The sequence below is a fragment of the Oryctolagus cuniculus genome, chromosome 1, assembly GCF_051225735.1.
Source record: "Oryctolagus cuniculus isolate XC-2025 breed Fujian yellow rabbit chromosome 1, ASM5122573v1, whole genome shotgun sequence".
In the NCBI taxonomy this organism is placed as follows: Eukaryota; Metazoa; Chordata; class Mammalia; order Lagomorpha; family Leporidae; genus Oryctolagus; species Oryctolagus cuniculus.
In genome coordinates, this window is record NC_142867.1 from 130,174,675 (window position 1) to 130,192,030 (window position 17,356).

Genomic DNA, 17,356 nt, shown 5'->3' on the forward strand with positions numbered 1-17,356 from the left:
TACATTGGGTATCAAGCACATAAGGCTTGGACCATCCTCTGCTGCTTTCCCAGGCATATTAGCAAGAAACTGGATCAGAAACAAAGCAGCTGGGATTAGAGCTGGTGCTCTGAAATGGAAAGCTGACAACACAAACAATGGCTTGACATGCTACACAATCCAGGACACTGAATAGCTTTCTCTCATGGAATCATTAGGGTTTCTAAATATCTAAGTTCCAGTTTTATTTCTTTTTGTCACTAATTGCTCCCACTAGATGTTTCAGTCCTATACACAATTGAAGTGATGAGAGTAGACATCCTTGTATTTTTTGTTGTTATAGGAAATGTTTTTATTTTCTTTTTTTAAGATTTATTTATTTATTTCAAAGTTAGAGTTACACAGAAAGAGGAGAGGCAGGGAGGGTGTCTTCCATATGAGAGGTTGGCATATAGATGGTGACTTTACCCAGTATTCCACAATGTCTGCCTGAGAAGAAAAGTTTTCAAATTTTCACTGTTGACTGTGGTGTTAGCTGTGAGCTTGTCATTTATGGCCTTTATTTTATTGAGATACATTTCTTTTTTTAATATTTATTTATTATTTGAAAGGCAGAGTTACACAGAGAGAGGAGAGGCAGAGAGAGAGAAAGAGAGAGAGAGGTTTTCCATCCGCTGGTTCACTTCCCAGATGGCCACAATGGCCTGAGCTGTGCCAATCCAAATCCAGCATCCAGGAACTTCTTCTAGGTCTCCCACACAGATGCAGGGGCCCATATGCCATAGCAGAGAGCTGGATAGGAAGTGGAGCAGCTAGGACTCCAACCAGTACCCATATGGGATGTCAGTGCTTCAGGCCAGGGTGTTAACCTGCTGTGCCACTGTGCTGGCCCCTGAGATACATTTCTTGTACACTTAATCTCTTGACAGTTTTTTTTTTTTTGTCATGAAAACAGGAATTTAATCAAATGCTATTTTTGCATCAATTGGCATGATCACGTTTTTTCCATTTACGAATTATTTTCAATTAATTTTAAAAAATATTTATTTATTTAAAAATCAGATTTACCAAGAGGCAGAGGCAGAGAGAAAAAGAGAGATCTTTCATCCACTGGTTCATTCCCCAAATGGCCATAATGGCCAGAGCTGGACTGATTCAACACTAGGAGCCAGGAGCTTCTTCCAGGTGTCCCACATAGGTGCAGGGGCCCAAGAGGTTGGGCCATCTTTTACTACTTTCCCAAGCCATAGTAGAGAGCTATGTCAAAAGTGGTGCAGCAGGCACTTACATGAAACGCTGTCACTGCAGTTGGCAACTGGCCCCAAGATTTAATAATTTTTAACACTTTGCAATATGCAGTTCACATGTAGATGTAATACATCCATGTTGCATCACTTTTTTTAAAGATTTATTTATTTGAAAGAGTTACAGAGAGAGGTAGATACAGAGAGAGAGGTCTTCCATCCACTAGTTCACTCTCCAGATAGCCACAATGGCCAGAGCTGCACCAATCAGAAGCCAGGAGCCAGAAGCCCCTTCTTGGTCTCCCATGCAGATGTAGGGGCCCAAGGACTTTGTCATGAGCACCTACTGTCACGTAGCTCGACAGTAGCAAGTGCGATGTATGACCTGTCAGTCATGGGGAAGAAAGGAACACACTGACACAAGATTGCCTTTCGTATAAATGATTTTTATTGTTTACACACTGGGGACACACTGGGGTTTATTACATTATTCCACTGCTTAGTTACTAATCAATATACTCATCTATATCACTATACTTATCAATTTTTCCATTTAACATTCTTAATATAAGTACTTAACATAACTACTTGGCCTGATCACCTAAGTTAACATAACTACTTAACACACTTATCAATATAACTAATATCACTATCAATAATATCACTTAGCATAACTTACAGCTGACTTAACACACTTGCTGAATTACTTAGCTTAACATAACGACTTATCTTAATATATACCTAACTTAACAATATCACTTATTGGCCAGAAAATCAATATTCTTATACCACAAGTCACAACAAGCACTATTAAAGTAATCTCAAGTACTATCACAATGAACAACACAAGCACAGCAAACGATTCAATACATAACATTGGTTTGCTACATATCTAGGCTTGCATCACTGTCACAAATGTGTTTCTCCTGTGGGGAGTGTCCAGTGTCCAGGGTTCAACATCCCAGCAGGGAAGGATCTTGGATCAGTCACTTACAGGCAGCAGGCCTGGAGTCCTCGGACAAACAGGGAAGTGTGAGGCGATGGGTAGGCAATGAGATGGTGAGGTGGTGAGATGAGGCGATGACTCGGGTAGCACGATGACTCGGGTAACACGATGACAGCTCTGCTACTCTTGCAAGATGGCGAGGCAGTGAGGCAGTGAGGTGACGGCTTCACTGGGCAGGCATGGTGGCAATGCAGCAGCCTCACTGGCCTCTTGATCCCTTCATCGCCTTGTGCTGCGTAGCAAGAGAGCTAGTGGCCTGGCTCTTTGGCTCCAAGTGCAAGGAGATCCAGAGGTTCACATGCACCGTGCCCCCCCCCCCCCCCATACACACAGACAGTGGGTGTTATGGCTCAGGGACAGCTCTGCAGGTTGGCTTGTGCTCTGGCTTCAGCTCTGGATGTGGGGAGATCCACAGGTTCACACACACTGGGCCCTTGGTTCGGCAGCAAAGCTGAAAGTGTTACAGCAACTCTTATTAGACAGGAACTAGACAGGAACAGGGCAGCTCATGTGGCTAAGGCCGCTCAGGAAACTGTGGCTGGAATGGCTCTAGAATGGGTGCAGCTCAGGAAGCTGCGGCTCGGGAGGCCAGCTCTTCCCGCTCGGGTCAGCTCTCTTCAGTGGCAGCTAGTCTCAGCTCCACTCTTCTTTCTTCCACTCCCGGTGATTTACACATACCGGGCCATGATCCTTAAAAGGATGGAGAGCAGTGCAAGGGCTCCCCCTTTTATCCCCATTTTCTGGCAGTCCTCCAGCTTGCCATCCTCCGACTTGTCCAGTCAATGCTGTTTCCTCCTTACTTATGTTTGAACAGTCCAGTCTGCATGGGTAGGAGGGTATTGCCTGTAGCGCACTGTTATCTGACCAGAGATGTCTGCTTGGTATGATTAGGAGCGACTCCCTAACAGTCGTTAGGTATTGCATCAGCTCCTGACTTATTATCAACAACTCCACTTTACTTTTTATTTTGTGGCTAGTGATAACTATTTATTTATTTATTTATTTATTTTTATTTTTTGACAGGCAGAGTGGACAGTGAGAGAGAGAGACAGAGAGAAAGGTCTTCCTTTTCCGTTGGTTCACCCTCCAATGGCCGGCGCGGCTGGCGCACTGTGGCTGGCGCAGGCTAGTGGTAACTTTTTAACTTAATGTTTTACTCTGGAGTTTCCACAGTTCACCTCCTTTCCAGGTAAGTGGTGATTTGTGACTCTTTTTTAGACTCCTGTGGGATTCCCCACAGACTTGGGCCATCTTCCACTGCTATCCCAGGCCATAGCAGAGAGCTGGAATGGTAGAGGAGCAGCCAGGACTAGAACCTGCACCCATATGGGATGCCGACACTTCAGGCCAGGGATATAACCTGCTGTGCCACAGCACCGGCCCCGCATCACACTTATTGATTTGTATATCTTGAAATGTGCTTGCATTTTATAAATAAAAGTTGTGGTAAATGATCCTTTTATTTTTCATATGTTTAAGATCATATTATCACTAAGCAGAAAATTAGCCCTTTTATTTGCAAGTTTTACTTTCTTATTCAATTGATTTGATGTGAATCTAAGTGTTAGATTCAGCAATTGTGAGAGTGTATCTTTACCTTGTTCTTGAACTTTGAGGGATACTTTTCACCAAGTACAGTGTTACCTTTAGCCTTGTCATTTCTGGCTTCTATTATAATAAGGTATATTTTTCTATACCTAATTTCTTTCTTTTCTTAATGATTTATTTAATTATTTAAAAGGCAAGGTTATGAGAGAAGCATAGAGAGAGAGAAAAAGAAACCTTTCCTCCACTGATTCATTCCCCAGTGGCCAAAATGGCCAGGGCTAGGCCAGGCTAAAGGCTGAAACCAGGAGGTTCTTTGTTGTGTCCCATGAAGGTGATAGCTGAAGTGTTGTAGCTGGGATGTGAATCAGCACCATGTGGGATTCTGGCATCACAGGCAGCAGTTTTAACTGCTTTGTACAATGCTGACTCTCTTGCAGTTTTTATAGGCTTTTTTTTTTAAGTTTATATACTTCATTTACAAGGCAGAATTACAGAGAGAAGGAGAGACAGACAGAGATCTTCCATTCACTAATTCAACTCCCCAAATGACTGCCCAACTGACAGGAGTGTTGGGCTAGGTCAAAGCCAGGAGCCAGGAGCTTCTTCCAGGTCCCCACTTGGGTGCAAGGTCCCAGGGACTTGGACCATCTTCTACTGCTTTCCCAGGCCATAGCAGAGAACTGGATTGGCACTGGTTCTTGAACCGGTGCCCATATGGGATGCCAGCACTTCAGGCCAGGGCATTAACCTGCTGTGCCACAGTGTCAGCCCCTGGACCAGTCTCTTGAATTTTTTAAATAATGACTTTGGGTTGGTTTTTGCCAGATGCTTTTTTTGCAACTGTTATAGAATACAAAATTAAGAGAATTTATATAACCAATTTTCTGAAAAACAAATTCTAGCAGAAAAAATAAATACATAGGAGTGAATTTAATCTAGGAAGATAATTACCTGAATGCTTAAAATTATATAATGTTCATAAAAGAAATTGAATACAACAGAAATAATTGAAACATTACTCAAGTTCATAAATTAGAATAGTATTGGCCGGCACCATGGCTCACTAGGTTAATCCTCCACCTGTGGCACTGGCACACTGGGTTCTAGTCCCGGTTGGGGTGCCGGATTCTGTCCCAGTTGCTCCTTTTCCAGTCCAGCTCTCTGCTGTGGTCCAGGAAGGAAGTGGAGGATGGCCCAAGTGCTTGGGCCCTGAACTCTTATGGGAGACCAGGAGGAAGCACCTGGCTCCTGGCTTTGGATCGGCACAGCGCACCAGACCGTAGTGGCCATTTGGGGATGAACCAATGGAAGGAAGACCTTTCTCTATGTCTCTCTCTCTCACTGTCTAACTCTGCCTGTCAAAAAAAAAAAAAAAATAGAATAGTATTAAGATATGTTATTCTTTAATGAAATATTTTTTAAGATTTATTTATTTAAAAGAATTGCAGAGAGAGACAGAGAATGAAGGGTTCCATCCACTGGTTCACTCCCCAGATGGCCACAAAGGCTGGGGGGGAGGTTGCTGATCCAAAGCCAGGAAACAGGATTTCTTCCAGGTCTCCAAGGACTTGAACTGGCACCCTTATGGGATGCTGGTACTGCAGATGGTGGTTCTACCTACTAAACCAGAGTGCCAGCCAGCCCCTCATTAACAAAATATTTTAAAATCCCAGAAATTGTACAGAACTGTAAAGGATAATAAACAGTCAAGTCAATTTTGAAGTAAAAGAAGAATGCCGGAGTGGTCACACTACTTAATATATTTTACAAAGCTATAGTAATCAAAATAGCATATCACTGGCATTAAACCAGATACATTAACCAATGGGGCAGAATAGAGAACAAGTCATTAACCTATAATCAATTGATTTTTATGGTGTCTAGAACAGATGATGAAAAATGAGTAGTCTCTTCCTTTTTTTTTAATCTTTTATTTAATGAATATAAATTTCCAAAGTACGACTCATGGGTTACAATGGCTTCCCCCCCCCATACCGTCCCTCCCACCCACAACCCTCCCCTTTCCCACTCCCTCTCCCCTTCCATTCACATCAAGATTCATTTTCGATTATCTTAATATACAGAAGATCAGCTTAGTATACCTTAAGTAAGGATTTCAACAGTTTGCTCCCACACAGAAACATAAAGTGAAAAATAATAGATGATTTTTTTTTAAATCATGATGAAATCAGATCAGAACTATTGTCATGTTTAATCCCAGTGAGAGTCAAGTTGGGAATTGATAATTTCTTTTCTTTTCTTTTTTTTTTTTTTTTACAGAAGATCAGTTTAGTGTACATTAAGTAAAGATTTCAATCGTTTGCACCCCCATAGAAACACAAAGTGAAATATACTGTTTGAGTACTCGTTATAGCATTAAGCCTCAATGTACAGCACATTAAGGACAGAGATCCTACATGAGGAGTAAGTGCACAGTGACTCCTGTTGTTGACTTAACAAATTGACACTCCTGTTTATGGCATCAGTAATCTCCCTATGCACCAGTCATGAGTTTCCAAGGCTATGGAAGCCCCTTGAGTTCTCCGACTCTTATCTTGTTTAGACACGGTCATAGTCAAAGTGGAGGTTCTCTCCTCCCTTCAGAGAAAGGCACCTCCCTCTTTGAAGACCTGTTCTTTCCACTGGGATCTCACTCACAGAGATCTTTTTGCCAGAGTGTCTTGGCTTTCCATGCCTGAAATACTCTCATGGGCTTTTCAGCCAGATCCGAGTGCCTTTAGGGCTGATTCTGAGGTCAGAGTGCTATTTAGGACATCCGCCATTCTATGAGTATCTCACTTCCCATGTTGGATCACTCTCCCCTTTATTTATTCTATCGGTTAGTGTTAGCAGGTACTAGACTTGTTTATGTGCTCCCTTTGACTCTTAGTCCTTTCATTATGATCAATTGTGAACTGAAATTGATCACTTGGAATAGTGAGATGGCATTGGTACATGCCACCTTGATGGGATTGAACTGGAATCCCCTGGTATGTTTCCAACTCTACCAATTGGGGCAAGTCAGCCCGAGCATGCCCCAAATTATACATCTCTTCCCTCTTATTCCCACTCTTATGTTTAACAGGGATCACATTTCAGTTAATTTTCAACACTTAAGAATAACCGTGTGATAATTACAGAATTAAACCAGTCATATTAAGTAGAACAGACAAAAAAAAATATTAAGAGGGATAATGTATTAAGTTGTCCATTAACAGTCAGGGCTATGCTGATCAAGTCACCATTTCTCATACTGTCCATTTCACTTCAGGAGGTTTCCTTTTTGGTGTTCAGTCAGTTGTCACCGATCAGGGAGAACATATGGTATTTGTCCCTTTGGGACTGGCTTAATTCACTCAGCATGATGTGTTCCAGATTCCTCCATTTTGTTGCAAATGACTGGATTTCATTGTTTCTTACTGCGGTATAGTATTCTAAAGAATACATATCCAATAATTTCTTTATCCAGTCTACCGTTGATGGGCATTTAGGTTGGTTCCAGGTCTTGGCTATTGTGAATTGTGCTGCAATAAACATTAGGGTGCAGACCGCTTTTTTGTTTGCCAATTTAAATTCCTTTGGGTAAATTCCAAGGAGTGGGATGGCTGGGTCGAACGGTAGGGTTATCTTCAGGTTTCTGAGGAATCTCCAGACTGATTTCCATAGTGGCTTGACCAGTTTGCATTCCCACCAACAGTGGGTTAGTGTCCCTTTTTCCCCACATCCTTGCCAGCATCTGTTGTTGGTAGATTTCTGTATGTGAGCCATTCTAACCGGGGTGAGGTGAAACCTCATTGTGGTTTTGATTTGCATTTCCCTGATTGCTAGTGACCTTGAACATTTTTTCATGTGCCTGTTGGCCATTTGGATTTCCTCTTTTGAAAAATGTCTATTGAAGTCCTTGGCCCATCTCTTAAGTGGGTTGTTGGTTTTGTTTTTGTGGAGTTTCTTGATCTCTTTGTAGATTCTGGTTATTAACCCTTTATCTGTTGCATAGTTTGCAAATATTTTTTCCCATTCTGTCGGTTGTCTCTTCACTCTCCTGACTGTTTCTTTTGCAGTACAGAAACTTCTCTATTTGATGCAATCCCAATAGTTGATTTTGGCTTTGACTGTCTGTGCCTCCCGGGTCTTTTCCAGAAATTCTTTGCCTGTGCCAATATCTTGAAGGGTTTCTCCAATGTTCTCTAATAACTTAATGGTGTCAGGAAGTAGATTTAGGTCTTTAATCCACGTTGAGTGGATTTTTGTGTAAGGTGTAAGGTATGGGTCTTGCTTCATGCTTCTGCACGTGGAAATCCAGTTTTCCCAGCACCATTTATTGAATAGACTGTCCTTGCTCCAGGAATTGGTTTTAGATCCTTGATCAAATATAAGTTGGCTGTAGATGTGTGGGTTGATTTCTGGTGTTTCAATTCTGTTCCATTGGTCTATCCATCTGTTTCTGTACCAGTACCATGCTGTTTTGATTACAACTGCCCTGTAGTATGTCCTGAAATCTGGTATTGTGATGCCTCCGGCTTTGTTTTTGTTGTACAAGATTGCTTTAGCTATTCAAGGTCTCTTGTGCCTCCATATAAATTTCAGCATCATTTTTTCTAGATCTGCGAAGAATGTCTTTGGTATCTTGATTGGGATTGCATTGAATCTATAAATTGCTTTTGGGAGAATGGACATTTTGATGATGTTGATTCTTCCAATCCATGAGCATGGAAGATTTTTCCATTTCTTGGTATCCTCTTCTATTTCTTTCTTGAAGGTTTTGTAATTCTCATCGTAGAGATCTTTAACGTCCTTGGTTAAGTTTATTCCAAGGTATTTGATTATTTTTGTAGCTATTGTGAATGGGATTGATCTTAGCAGTTCTTTCTCAGTCATGGCATTGCTTGTGTATACAAAGGCTGTTGATTTTTGTGCATTGATTTTATATCCTGCCACTTTGCCAAACTCTTCTATGAGTTCCAATAGTCTCTTAGTAGAGTTCTTTGGATCCTCTAAGTACAGAATCATATCGTCTGCAAAGAGGGATAGTTTGACTTCTTCCTTCTTGATTTGTATTCCTTTGATTTCTTTTTCTTGTCTGATGGCTCTGGCTAAAACTTCCAGAACTATGTTAAATGGCAGTGGTGAGAGTGGGCATCCCTGCCTGGTGCCAGATTTCAGTGGAAATGCTTCCAACTTTTCCCCATTCAATAGGATGCTGGCTGTGGTTTTTTAATTAATTGCTTTGATTATATTGAGGAATGTTCCTTCTATACCCAATTTGCTTAGAGTTTTCATCATGAAAGGGTGTTGAATTTTATCAAATGCTTTCTCTGCATCAATTGAGATAATCATATGGTTTTTCTTCTGCAGTCTGTTAATGTGGTGAATCACATTGATTGATTTGCGAATGTTGAACCATCCCTGCATACCAGGGATGAATCCCACGTGGTCTGGGTGGATGATTTTCCTGATGTGTTGTTGTACTCTGTTGGCCAGAATTTTATTGAGGATTTTTGCGTCTATGTTCATCAGGGATATTGGTCTGTAATTTTCTTTCAGTGCTGCATCTTTCTCTGGCTTAGGGATTAAGGTGATGCTGGCTTCATAGAAAGAATTTGGGAGGATTCCCTCTTTTTCGATTGTTCTGAATAGTTTGAGAAGAAATGGGATTAGTTCTTCTTTAAATGTCTGGTAGAATTCAGCAGTGAATCCATCTGGTCCTGGGCTTTTCTTTGTTGGGAGGGCCTTAATTACTGTTTCAATTTCTGTTTCAGTTATGGGTCTATTTAGGTTTTCTATGTCTTCATGGTTCAATTTTGGTAGATTGCATGTGTCCAGGAATCTATCCATTTCTGATAGGTTTTCCTGTTTGCTGGCATACAGGTCCTTGTAGTAATTTCTGATGATTCTTTTTATTTCTGTGGTGTCTGTTGTTACGTTTCCTTTTTCATCTCTGATTTTATTGATTTGGGTCTTTTCTCTTCTTTTTTTAGTTAGTTGGGCCAATGGGGTGTCAATTTTGTTTATTTTTTCAAAAAACCAGCTTCTCGCTTGGCTGATTTTTTGTAATTTTTTTTGGATTCGATCCTGTTAATTTCTTCTCTGGTTTTAATTATTTCTCTTCTCCTACTAGATTTGGGTTTGGTTTGCTGCAGTTTTTCTAGGTCCTTGAGGTGCGCTGAAAGCTCATTTATTTGGTACCTTTCCAATTTCTTGATATAGGCACCTATTGCTATAACTTTGCCTCTCAATACTGCTTTTGCTGTATCCCATAAGTTTTGATATGTTGTGTTGTTGTCTTCATTTACTTCCAGAAATTTTTTGATTTCTCTTTTGATTTCTTGAATAACCCAGTGTTCATTCAGGAGCATGTTGTTCAGTCTCCATGTGTTTGCATACTTTCTGGGGTTTCCTGAGTTGCTAATTTCCAGCTTCATTCTGCTGTGGTCTGAGAAGCTGCATGGTATGATTCTAATTCTTTAAAATTTGCTGAGACTTGCTTTATGGCCTAGTATGTGATCAATCCTAGAGAAGGTTCCATGCACTGCTGAGAAGAATGTGAAGTCTGTAGATGTAGGGTTGAAAGTTCTGTAGATATCTGTTAGATCCATTTGGGCAATAGTGTCAATTAAATCTGCTGTTTCCTTGTTGATCTTCTGTCCGGATGATCTGTCTATTTCTGAGAGTGGAGTATTGAAGTCCCCCAGTACTATTGTATTGGAATCTAAATCTCCCTTTAAGTCCCTTAACATATCTTTTAAATAGACCGGTGCCCTGTAATTAGGTGCATATACATTTATAATAGTTACATCTTCCGGTTGAATTGAACCCTTAATCATTATATAGTGGCCAATGCAGACTGAAAGTGAAAGGTTGCAAAAAGATATTCCATGCCAACAGAAACCAAAAAAAAGCAGGTGTAGCCATATTAACATCAGACAAAATAAACTTTAATACAAAAACTGTTAAGAGAGACAAAGAGGGACACTATATAATGATTAAGAGTAGTCTCTTCAACATAAGATGTTTGGAAAAGTCAAACAATTCTTTTTTCATTTGAAGAGAAATTATCCAGATAACATCAAGAGAGCCTAGAGGCCAGCACCATGGCTCACTAGGCTAATCCTCCGCCTTGTGGCACCGGCACACCGGGTTCTAGTCCTGTTCAGGGTGCCAGATTCTGTCCCGGTTGCCCCTCTTCCAGGCCAGCTCTCTGCTGTGGCCCGGGAGTGCAGTGGAGGATGGCCCAAGTGCTTGGGCCCTGCACCCCATGGGAAACCAGGAGAAGAACCTGGCTCCTGGCTTTGCATCAGTGCCTTGCGCCAGATGCAGCGCACTGGCTGCAACAGCCATTGGAGGGTGAACCAACAGAAAAGGAAGACCTTTCTCTCTGTCTCTGTCTCTCACTGTCCACTCTGCCTGTCAAAAAAAAAAAAAAAGAAAGAAAGAGAGAGAGAGAGCCTAGAGTGTTTCATGAAATTTATAGGGTAATATGGGGGTATTTTAAGGATGAAAGGAGAGGAGGTTGTAGGCATTTCTTTATTTGCTTACTTATTAATTAACACACACACACACACACACACACAGACATCTTCCACCTGCTGTTTCACTTCCCCAGATAGCTGCATCAGCCAGGGCTTGATCATGCCAAATCCAGGAGCCAGGAGCTTCTTCATGGTCTCCTGCATGGGTGACTGGGGCACAAGTACTTGGGTCATCAAACCAATACTCATATGGGATGCTGGAGTCATAGTTGGCAGTTTTACCTATTACGCCATAACAGCAGCTGCTGTAGGTATTTGTTTAAGAAGAAACTTCCTTCATCCTCCACCTGAAGTGCCAGCACCCCGGGTTCTAGTCCCGGTTGGGGCACCAGGTACAGTTCCTGGTTGCTCCTTTTACAGTACAGCTCTCTGCTGTGGCCTGGGAGGGCAGAGGAGGATGGCCCAAGTGCTTGGGTCCCTGCACCTGCATGGGAGACTGGGAGGAAGCACCTGGCTCCTGGCTTCAGATCAGTGCAGTGCCAGCTGTGGCGGCCATTAGGAGAAAGAACCAATGGAAGGAAGACCTTTCTCTCTGTCTCTCTCTCACTGTCTGGAACTCTCTCTGTGTCTCTCTCTTTCACTGTCTAACTCTGCCTGGCAGAAAAAAAAGAAGAAACTTCCTAGTTCTGAGTTTAGCTGTAGTGATCTTCATAAATAGAAAGTTTACACAGCCAGTTCCTGCATAGCTTTATCTTGCAGGTGCATCAACATTCTACAGCAGTAATAAAAGCAACATGCTAATATTTCTGTACCTCAAATGAAACCAGAGAAATTAGTGATTTTTCTGCCAGAAAACTTTCATTTTAAAACCATTAATAGTCACTGATTAAGACTTTGTGTGTGGCCAGCGCCACGGCTCAATAGGCTAATCCTCCACCTGGCGGCACCGGCACACTGGGTTCAAGTCCTGGTCGGGATGCCGGATTCTTTCCCTTCTTTCCCGGTTGCCCCTCTTCCAGGCCAGCTTTCTGCTGTGGCCAGGGAAGGCAGTGGAGGATGGCCCAAGTGCTTGGGCCCTGCACCCCATGGGAAACCAGGAGAAGAACCTGGCTCCTGCCTTCGGATCAGCGTGGTGCACCAGCCACAGCGTGCCAGCCGCAGTGGCCACTGCGGGGTGAACCAACAGAAAAGGAAGACCTTGCTCTCTGTCTCTCTCACTGTCCATTCTGCCTGTCAAAAAAAAAAAAAAAAAAAGAGTGAAGAGCTTCTTCCAGGTCTCCCAAGTGGTTGCAGGAGTCCAATGATTGGGCCATCCTCTACTCATTTCCCAGGTGCATTATCAGAAAGATGGATCAGAAGTAGAGCAGCTGGGACTCAAACCCATGTGCATATGATGCTGCCGAGGCAAGCAGTGGCTTTATCTATGTGGAAGCCCCATGCACACAAAGTCTTTATTTATTTATTTATTTTGACAGGCAGAGTGGATAGTGAGAGAGAGAAAGAGAGAAAGACAGACTCCCATGAGAGTGCAGGGCCCACTGCACTCCCGGGCCACAGCAGAGAGCTGGACAGAAAGAAGAGTGATGAGGACAGAATCCAGCTCTCCGACTAAGACTATAATATGGTGTGCCGGCACCACAGGTGGAGGATTAGCCTATTGAGCCATGGTGCTGGCAAGCTCTTGGCTCTTGACTTTGGATGGGCCTATCTCTGGCTGTTGAAGGAATTTGGGGAGTGAACCAGCAGATGGAAGATCTCTTTGTCTCTCCCTCTCTCTCTTTGTAATGCTATCTTTCAAATAAATAAATAAATAAATATTTAGCAAAAATAAACAAGACTTAGAATGAGGCCAGACATTGCATTTTAAGACATGTTGAGTTTGGAAGAAGTCCATACAGCAGACTCATAGAATGACAATTGTTTTATTTTTATTTTTATTTATTTGACAGAGTTAGTGAGAGAGAGAGATAGAGAAAAAGGTCTTCCTTCCATTGGTTCACCACCCCCCCCCAATGGCTGCTACGGCTGGCACTATGCCGATCTGAAGCCAGGAGCCAGGTATTTCTTCCTGGTCTCCCATGTGGTGCAGGGGCCCAAGCACTTGGGCCATCCTCCACTGCCTTCCTGGGCCACAGCAGAGAACTGGATTGGAAGAGGAGCAACCAGGACTAGAACCTGGTGCCCATATTGGATGCCAGTGCTGCAGGCAGAGGATTAACCAAGTGAGCCATGGCGCCAGCCCCGAATAACAATTGTTTTAAATAACATATAGATTCTAGCATTAAGTGTGAGATTATTAAGTATCATATCCAGTACCCATCTCTTTTTCAAAATGGGAGAGTACTCTAGAGATTATAGTGCTAGCAGAGTCTTTTTGTGGCAGTTACTATCAATCATTCATTAAAAATCTTTATTTATAATTTCTTTGCTTTATCTAATTTGGTTTAGAGTTCACATCAGTGACTCACCACATCTTGACTTTTGTTTCTTCCTTGTGATCAAGATCTATTTCTGAAATCACAGCTGATCAATCATGTTCCATCTGTGTCTTGATGCAAAGTTGTATTTGACCTGGTTTTCCTGAAGACCCATGTCAAGATAGAAACATTTGATGAGAAGATGTCAGTGTAAATGTTTTTAGTCACAATTGATTAACAATGTAGATTTAGGAGTGGTCTTCAGGCTAAATTTATCTGTAGTCCATTGTTAAACTTAGATCTATCTGTTCCATATACAGAAGTCCATCCCAAAGTACCTAGCCAGGATTATTTTGCTGGGAATTGTACTTCATAGACATATGCCATTCAATAGGCCCAACATTCAAAAGAAAAGTGTATAAGAAATCAAAACAGCATGGTACTGGTACAGAAATAGATGGATAGACCAATGGAACAGAATAGAAGCACCAGAAATCAATCCAAACATCTACAGCCAACTTATATTTGATCAAGAATCCAAAACCAACCCTGGAGTAAGGACAGTCTACTCAATTAATGGTGCTGGGAAAATTGGATTTCCATGTGCAGAATCATGAAGCAAGACCCCTACCTTTCACCTTACACAAAAATTCACTCAAAATGGATTAAAGACTTAAATCTATGACCTGACACCATCAAATTATTAGAGAGCATTGGAGAAAGCCTGCAAGATATATGTACTGGCAAAGACTTCTTGGAAAATACCCCAAAAGCACAGGCAGTCAGAGCCAAAATTATCATTTGGGATTGCATCAAACTGAGGTTTCTGTACTTCAAAAGAAACAGTAAGGAGAGTGAAGAGACAACCGACAGAATGGGAAAAAATATTTGCAAACTATGCAACAGATAAAGGGTTGATAACCAGAAACTACAATGAGATCAAGAAAATCCACAACATCAAAACAAACAACCCACTTAAGAGATGGGCCAAGGACTTCAATAGACATTTTTCAAAAGAGGAAATCCAAATGGCTGACAGGCACATGAAAAAATGTTCAAGATCACTAGCAATCAGGGAAATGCAAATCAAAAGCACAATGAGGTTTCACCTCACCCCGGTTAGAATGGCTCACATACAGAAATCTATCAACAACAGATGCTGGCGAGGATGTGGGGAAAAAGGGACATTAACCCACTGTTGGTGGGAATGCAAAGTGGTTAAGCCACTATGGAGGTCAGTCTGGAGACTCCTCAGAAACCTGAATATAACCCTACCATTCAACCCAGCCATCCCACTCCTTGGAATTTACCCAAAGGAAATTAAATTGGCAAACACATAAGCTGTCTGCACCTTAATGTTTATTGCAGCTCAATTCACAATAGCTAAGACCTGGAACCAACCCAAATGCCCATCAACGGTAGACTGGATAAAGAAATTATGGGACATGTACTCTATAGAATACTACACAGCAGTCAAAAACAATGAAATCCAGTCATTTGCAACAAGATGGAGGGGTCTGGAAAACATCATGCTGAGTGAATTAAGCCAGTCCCAAAGGGACAAATATTATATGGTCTCCCTGATCAGCGACAACTAACTGAGCAACAAAGGGGAAACCTGTTGAAGTGAAATGGACACTATGAGAAACAGTGACTTGATCAGCTGTTGTCCTGACTGTTGATGTACAATGTAATACTTTATCCATATTAATATTTTTTTGTTCTAGTACTATTGGTTGAACTCTGTAATTAACACACAATTATTCTTAGGTGTTTAAATTTCAACTGAAAAGTGATACCTGTTAGGAATTTGGAAAACATTATGCTGAGTGAAATAAGCCAGTCCCAAAGGGACAAATATCATATGTTCTCCCTGATCGGTGACAACTAACTGAGCACCAAAAAGGAAACCTGTTAAAGTGAAATGAACACTATGAGAAACGATGACTTAATCAGCCCTTACCCTGACTGTTGATGAACAACTTAATACGTTATCCCTTTTAGTATTTTTGTTTGTTTGTTCTACTTAATACTTTTGGTTGAATACTGTAATCAATACACAATTCTTCTTAAGTGCTGAAACTTAACTGAAAAGTGATTCCTGTTAAATCCGAGTGGGAATAAGAGAGGGAAGAAATGTGCAATTCGGGACATGCTCAAGCTGACTTGCCCCAAACGGTAGAGTTAGAAACATACCAGGGTATTCCAATTCAATCCCATCAAAGTGGCATGTACTGATGCCATCTCACTAGTCCCAGTGATCAATTTCTGTTCACAATTGAACATAATGATAGGACTAAGAACCAAAGGGAGCACATAAACAAGACTAGTGTCTGCAAATACTAACTGATAGAATAAAAAAGGGAGAGAATGATCCAACATGGGAAGTGAGATACACAGCAGGCTCATAGAATGGCAGATGTCCTAAACAGCACTCTGGCCTCAGAATCAGCCCTTAAGGCATGTGGATCCAGCTGAAAAGCCCATGAGAGTATTTCAGGCATGGAAAGCCAAGACACTCTGGCAAAAAAAAAAAAATGACCTAAATGAAATATTTCCGCAAGTGAGATCCCAGTGGAAATAACAGGTCATCAAAGAAGGAGGTACCTTTTTCTTAATTGAGGAGAGAACTTCCATTCTGACTACAACCTTGTCTAAATATGATCAGAGTCAGTGAACTCAAAAGGCTTCCATAGCCTTGGCAACTCATGACAAGAGCCTAGGGTGATTACTGATGCCATAAACAAGAGTGTCAATTTGTTAAGTCAACAACAGGAGTCACTGTGCACTTACTCCTCATGTAGGATCTCTGTCCTTAATGTGCTGTACAGTATGATTTAATGCTATAACTAGTACTCAAACAGTATTCTTCACTTTGTGTTTCTGTGTGGGTGCAAACTGTTGAAATCTTTCCTTAATATATGCTAAACTGATCTTCTGTATATAAAGAGAATTGAAAATGAATCTTGATGTCAATGGAAGGGGAGAGGAAGCAGGAAAGGGGAGGGTTGCAGGTGGGATGGAAGTTATGGGGGGGAAGCCATTGTACTCTATAAGCTGTACTTTGGAAATTTATATTCATTAAATAAAAATTACCAAAAAGAAAACCAACAAGATGATTACAAATTTTACAAATTGAGTTACATCTATGCATATAAGCTGTGCAGAAGTTACATATTAAAACAATGAACAAGGCTACAGGTGAATAGCAGAATACCATAATTAACATCATATAACTACACAAGAAATGACTATTAACCTCAGTGAAAGTTTTCAGGCCCATGAACATGGGGTGGTATTGTGGCCCAGTGGTTAAGTTGCCATCTTTGATGCCTACATCCCATATGAGTGCCAATTTGAGTCACTTCTGATTTGACTCCCTGCTAATGGACCTGGGAAAGCAGTAGAAGATGATATAAGTGCTTGGACCCCTGTCACCCATAGGGAAGACTCAGATGAAGTTCCTGATTCCTGGCTTCAGCCTTGTCCCATTTCATATATTGCAGCCATTTGTGGAGTATACCATGGATGGAAGACCTCTCTTTCTCTGTCTCTCCCTCTTTGTCTGTAATTCTGCCTTTCAAATAAATGAAAAGCTAAATCCTTAAAATAAAACAAAAACAATGAAGAGAGTTGTGATCTGAAAGAAGAGGTATTGCAGTTTGCTAACTACTTACATTAAATATGTATAAT